Source organism: Ictidomys tridecemlineatus, unplaced genomic scaffold, assembly GCF_052094955.1.
Source record: "Ictidomys tridecemlineatus isolate mIctTri1 unplaced genomic scaffold, mIctTri1.hap1 Scaffold_329, whole genome shotgun sequence".
Taxonomy (NCBI): domain Eukaryota; kingdom Metazoa; phylum Chordata; class Mammalia; order Rodentia; family Sciuridae; genus Ictidomys; species Ictidomys tridecemlineatus.
In genome coordinates, this window is record NW_027522393.1 from 52,116 (window position 1) to 59,366 (window position 7,251).

Sequence of the window (7,251 nt, forward strand, 5' to 3'; positions counted from 1 at the left end):
TGATTGGCCAGTTTAGGTGGTAAGCTCATTCTTATGTCAAAGGAGTAAAGTAATTTTTGTTCATTGTATTCTCTATTGGGTTCTTGCCCCGTTGGAGCTAACTATTCATGGATATTCTGTGCTTTAATTCTAAGCTTGTTGAGAGCAAATATTAACAAATGTTCAACAAACCTTGTCTGAATTCAACAATGGTGAGCTGATTGAAGAACCTTCAGGAGATGATGAGTGAAACAGCAACCAAGGCCAGCATTATTAAACTTAAATTCTTTTAGACCCTTTCACAGGTTCACTAATGAACCTTGATATTTTTCAGTAACTTAGGAAAATTGAAGTTCTCTAAAATGATAGACAAGGTCAGTGCTTATGATGGGATCAGAAAAGAAGGGACAGTGTGAGTATTCAACATGCAATCAACTTCTTTGAAATAGCAGAACCAAAATGCAGTTTTAATTTGAATAACAACAATTATGAATTAAAAATTTTACTCAGAAAAAATTATTTAGTAAGAAAATGTTGGTGTACTATTTTGCTATTGCTGAACACAAACAGAACTTAAAGCTTGCATTTTCAAATTTGTCACAAGTTGTCAGTGAAGTTTCTTCTATAGGCTTTAAGAAGTATGGGCCAAATAAGTACCATGTGCTAACCCACTGCACCATTGGAGCTTCATGGGCCTTGCCAAGAGTTTCAAAATCCTCAAAAGAAATTATTAACATGTAGTTCCTTTTCTTTTCTTAGTAACTTTAGATTTTCTGTGAGAAAAATCCCTGCTTTGCCTTTTTTGCGCTAAATAGTTGACATGATTTATTTCTGCTAGTTATTTCATTGGCACGGTGCTCACAACCAGTTGGCATGTGTGGACAGCACATGGATGGTACATATTGAGACCAGTCAATTAGTGATTTTTCCTTCAGAAACCTCTTAATAAAGCAGTCTCTAAGCTTGTTTTCATCATGACCATGTTGTAGAGCTTGTTTAGTACACAGGTTAAGGGGGGAAGAGGGGCCTGAGGAGCCCCATGCTTTTTCTCACACTCAGGAGGCACAGAGGCTGTCACTGTAACATATTCCAGGAGAGGAGAGGCTCTGGGCCCGGGGAGTCCTGTTTCCTCCCTCAACTCCTCTGCTGGGTATGCTTGCTGGGCATTGGAGGGCACCAGTCTGAGAACCATCCCTGTGTCAAGCTTTGGGAGTGAGCAGGATGGCTACATGTGCCTCAGCCCCAGAAGGCCTTGGCCTCACTTCTCAATGAACTGCTCATGCGCCACAACACAGCTCTGGTCCTCCAGGCCCAGGTCCTGTGCAGCTAGTGAAACTCCTGCTCCAGGGGCAATTTCAATGTCAGGGACTTCCTCACCTAAGCGACAGTAGTGAAGTCATGCATTTTGGTAGTCTACAATTCTTGGGTGTGCAGGCACAATATCTCAAGGTTACTTTCTGCCTTATTTTTCTTTTACCTGGTCATATGTGGTCACTTTCTGCAAAAGTTTTGAAGCCAAACAGGAAGACCTTGGACCCTCCTGACACTGTTTGTAGATCTGATGGTTGATCTCCACTGGGCTGAGATTGGACCCATTTTCTGCCAGAGGCTAGACCTCCAGTGCTGAGTGTGAGCTCATTATGGCATTTTGGTTGGGGCAGGAGCTCATTCAGTTGGTCTACGTCTTCTGGTCAGATCTGTTTTTAGAGGTTTAGGGGTAAGGTTTCTCTGCAGACTCCCAGGCTTGGGCATGGAGGAAAATAATTCTCCATGGGCCACTGGGGTTTAAAAAGGGACTGTGCTCCCTTAGATGCACTGGAGTCCTTGCTCTGATAGTCCTGCTTCTCCATGACTACCGGGCTGCTTGTACTCAGACATTCCTTTCCTCCTGTTTCTGGTGGCTCGGAACATAATGTTCCCCATGCAGGTATCTTTGGTACAGCTGGATGATACAGTATGCAAAAGTTAACTGCCTGCTCTTGGGTCAGTCAATTTTCTCCTAAAACTGGCTGATCTGCACGACATCTTAGAGTTCTGAGCAGACAATACCAGCTTCATCTGATGAGATTAGCAGATGGAGGCAAGAACCCCCAGAATGGAGGACAGTGTCGGCAGGTTCTGGAAATCAGCCACTGGAGACACTTTGACTAGTGTCAAAGTTCATGTAAACTTTCCGTATACCTGTAGGATGACCTGCATGTGGATCCCAGACCAGTTGAAAGCTGTGTGTTCCCAGGAAGCCAAGGGAATTAGGCAGGCACAGTGATTGGGCTTATGGCAGTTTAGCTCTTCTGACACTTCTGTGGCCTTTAGAGCTGGGGCCAAGGTGAATCACGAAGTTTGCTCAGTGACAATCCCATAGTCTTTGAGTATTTCTTGAATGAACCTTGTCATTAGTTTTGGTTGTTCTGGGAATAATAATAAAGGCCCCAAACCATTTCACAGCCTAAATAGAGTTAGTATTTTCCACAGCACAAATGCTCAAGGAAACCTGAAATTTCCCCTTAACTTTACCCTAGGGTCCTGTCATTCACTTTCTTAGAGTATTAAGTTAAAAAACTCAAAAATATAAATCCTTTTTCTGCTCCTAAACAATGTAAACTTTCAAGTCTGAAAGCCAGAAATATCTTTCTAAAAGCTCCGGGGGACGTCCCTTGGAAGTACACTCATGGAGGAAATCAGTAGTCCTGTCTCCCAGTGACTATGGTCCATGAGAGACTAACTTCAGTGGCACCAGTTAGTGAACAGATGGCCATGGCCTGATCACAGAGAGAAACACTTGCCAATTCAGGAAGAGATCAATGTGCTAGACACACACAGCATGGACTCACTTCTGTCCACACATCCTCTGTTGCTTCTGCACTGGCTCCCATTTGTGCGTGTGAACACTCCTGCTTGGTTTCAGTGCAGAGGAGCACAGACTGGACTCTAGCCTAGTCCCCTATGGCAATAGTCTTTATTCACTTCTATTCCTTGTCTTTTTCACTTGTCCACTCCAAGTTTGACTTTGCATCAACAAAGGGAAAAATCAGAAGCCTTACAAACCATACAGAACCTTTCCCCCTATAGTTTTTATATTATAGTTTCACTATGGTGTTACATAAGTGTAATTTGAAACCACATTCTTAAACCAAGATATAATTTTTGAATTTGATGTCAAATGCATATCAGACAATCAAAGAGGAGAAAATACAGTTATCACCTTTCCCCAGATAATTACCATTTTAGTTGCTCTTCTTTTACTTCTGAAGACCGTCTTCCCATTCCAAAACAGCCTGATAATTTCCATTCACCGTTTTTTGTGGTGTCTCTTTGTGGGATCTGGTTCCCACTTCTCCTAGTTTCCTTCTCTCTTCACCAGCCTATGAATTGGTATGTTTTTTTTTCTTTTAAAATCCTTCATTTATTGCTTTAAAAAAATTTTACTTGATTTTTTAAAAGAATACATGACAGCGGAATGCATTATAATTTTTAATACACCTATAGTGCACAATTTTCATATCTGTGGTTGTATACAATGAATATTCACACCAATTCGTGTCTTCATACATATTCTTTGGATAATGAAGTCCATCACATTCCAACATCTTTGCTAACTCCCTGCCCCCTCCCTTCTCCTCCCACCCCTCTACCCTATCTAGAGTTCATCTATTCCTCCCATGGTTTCCCTCCCTACCCCACTATGAATCAGTCTCCTTATATCAGAGAAAACATTTGGTACTTTTTTTTTTAATTGGCTAACTTCATTTAACATTATCTTCTCTAACTCCATCCATTTAGTTGCAAATGCCATGATTTTATTCTCTTTTATTGCTGAGTAAAATTCCATTGTGTATATATGCCATATGCCACATTTTTTATCCATTCATCTGCTGAAGAGCATCTAGGTTCGTTCCAACAGTTTAGCTATTGTGAATTGTGCTGTCATAAACATTGATGTGGCTGTGTCCCTGTAGTATGCTCTTTTTAAGTCCTGTGAGTATAGAACAAGGAGAGAGATAGCTGGGTCAAATGATGGTTCCATTCGCAGATTTCCAAGGAATCTCCATACTGCCTTCCACATTGGCTGCACCATTTTGCATCCATCAGCAATGTATGAGTGTGCCTTTTTTCTTACATGCTCGCCAACATTTATTGTTGTTTGTCTTCATAATAGCTGCCATTCTGAATGGAGTGAGATGATATCTTGGAGTAGTCTTGATTTGCGTTTCTCCAATTGGTAGAGATGATGAACACTTTTTCATATATTTGTTGACTGAATGAATATTCTTTTCTGAGAAGTGTCTGTTCATGTCTTTGACTTTTTGAGTTCCTTATATACCCTGGAGATTAGTGCTCTATCTGATGTGTGATGGGTAAAAATTTGCTTTCAGGATGTAGGCTCCCTCATGGGTCTCTTTTTGAGTCTACTCATGTGACTTGAGCACCCTATCTTGCCTGGAGCTTTCCCAGTTCCTCTTCTCTCTGTTAGGTTCCAAACTTTAGCCCCATCTCCCTCTCCTTTAGCAGTTCCCAGTTGTGGGACCTCTCACACCAGGGCTCCCATGGGCAGTGCTATGGTCACTTGCACACCTGTCCAACTGACAGCTGTTTTATGTTGGAAAAGTACTGTTACCACCTCTGGGGAGAGAGGGAGTTGGAAACCTGGTACCTGGCCAGATGAAGATGGCGGGAAAGGTGAGCTAAGATGGATACAGTCTGGTTTCCAGCACTGGGGAGTCTGGTGAAATTGGGGGAGCCAGGGGATTGTGTTGTGCTGTGGGTAGGTAGCAGCTGAGTAACCTGCATAGGAGCAGAGTGAAGTGTGGGAGTTTTGCAGAGGTTTGATGAGTGATTCTGTTAAGGTGCTTGTGAGCCCTGCATGGGTTAGAACTTTGGGCTTTGGGTGTAGGGAGCCAGGAGTCCAGAGTCCTACTTGAACGCTGAGCCCAGGAGCCCTGCACAGGGGGCTGGGGACTTCTGTGGAAAGCAGCTCTACAAGGGTCCTCTAACCCTCTCAGAGATGCAGTATTCTGACTAGGTAAGATCTGGATATGGAGAAACACAGAATGCTGCCTCCCTCTGGCCCGCCATCTTCTAGCCCCGAATTGGTATTTCTCTCATTCCTTCAGGGTGTCTGTGCTGCAGCTGGTATCCTGGATCCATTGCTCTTTCCTTTCAATACTTACAGAGTATTTTTTCCAATTTCCTTTGTTTTTCTAGTATCACTACACACATGGATAATATATTTGTAGTTGGAATCTAATTGAACTTGCACTTCATTTACTTGCTGTTTATCTGAATTTATTGTAGAAATATGACCACAACAAAAAAGTACACCTTTGGCCATATTTTAAGGCCCAAGTGTGCATAGAGTAACTCATCCTGAAAATGATCACATGCTTGCCCTGTTCTTTCATCTCTGTATGGTTGGCTGGTCCTAGAGTACTAGCCTTGGATTTTGACCAGGGTCACAGCCTTTGCAGAGCAGTCCCTGTAACCACACTGAGGAAGCAATAATTAGTTCCTCTGAAAAAAAAAAAACAGTCAAGAAGAAGACCGCAAGCCAGCAGAACTGAAGTCCTGAGCTTTTGACTCTTTCCCTTCTAAATCTCAGTTTGTTTGGGGAAATAGATGTTCTCTCTTGTTTTCCAGAACATCTATTTTTTTTAACCTGCACATACCACAAAACCTCAAATACTCAGAATATAACTTTTATATTACCTAGTGACCTAGTGAAGGCTTAAAGTGAAATGTAAAGATACAATTCATTTCCATTGCCTTTGGTGTTCAGAGGTAGCTTTTAAAAACCATGTATGCTGGGACATTCATCAAAACCATTTTCTAGGAAAGCTTCGTGAACTGCACTGTTTTGGGGGGTCGGTGAATATTAGTGTGGGGAAGAGGGGATGAGGGCAGCAGGGACAGACAGGTCATTGAAGGACATCTGTGGCTATGGGGAGAAGGTTCTAAGCACTACCTTATCCTTCTAACCCAGGGGATTTATTCTGAGAAGTGCATGTGAAGATGGTGGCCACTGTTATATCTAGATTGGCAAGGTGTTAATTACTCTGTAGGTTGTAATTTTAAAAATAAATTATTTAAGGTTATGCTGCACCAGTATTCCTTAGAGGAAATTGTCCTTAAATCTAGGAAAAAGAGTAGGCATGTTTTTGCTAAGGCTGTTAAGTACAAGCATTGGAGTCTCTTATGCTAATAGTATAAGTGTTAAGACTGCTTTTCTTTGTTTGCATGATTATGCATACTTAGAGCACTGTATATTCTATGTCATTTGTAAAAGAAACTAGCTTCCTCCTTTCAAGTGTCTGTTAACTATCAGAGATATATACTTTAGTCATTTGTATATCTCTTTATACTATAGTGGTTTCTCCTTTTGTATCGACTGATACAGTATCCTGATTACAAGGTTATATTGCCTTGTCTTAATTCATTGTATATAATAAAAACTGGTGAAATATAAAATCAAAGTACCATGTAATAAAGTACCAAGTGATGTTTTGATGTACACATATCTTGTATAATGATGATTATTGTAATCAAGCTAATTAACATATACACTCATGTGTGTGTGTGTGTGTGTGTGTGTGTGTGTGTGTGTGTGTATGTGTCTCTGTGTGTGGTGAGAACACTTAGGAGCACCACATTCTAAGCATACAACAGAGTGTTACAACAGAGTGTTACTCACTGTAGAGCTTGGCTGTAGGTTAGATGTCCAGAATTAACTCATCCTGCATCACTGAAATTTGTACTCTTTGGGTAACAACTCCTGTTTTCCTAAACCCCAAGCACCTGGCAAACACCATCCTGCTCTCTCCTTCTAGAGAGCAACTGGCTTTGATCCCACAATTAATGTCATATAGCACTACCTTCTACATTTGCATACTGCACTTAGAACATTGTCTCCTAATCTCATTAGGGTTTCAAATGACAAGATTGCCTGCATTTTGAAGGCTGAATAATGCTCTGAGTGTCAAATGGTTGGCATGTTTTGTACGTGGACATAATCCTCAAACACCAGTTAAGAAAATTAATGAGATTTTTTTTCAGAAGTGATTTACAAAACAACATTACATTTATTTATTTTAGTACAAAGATTAAACTCAGCGTTGGTTACTACTGAGCCCTATCCCAGCCCTTTTTGTTTGTTTATTTATTTATTTTTATTTTGAGACAGGGTCTTCCTAAGTTGTTTAGGGACTTGCTAAATTGATGATACTGGCGTTGAACTTACAATCCTCCTACTTCAAACTGCAAAGCTCTGGAAAGCAGTAT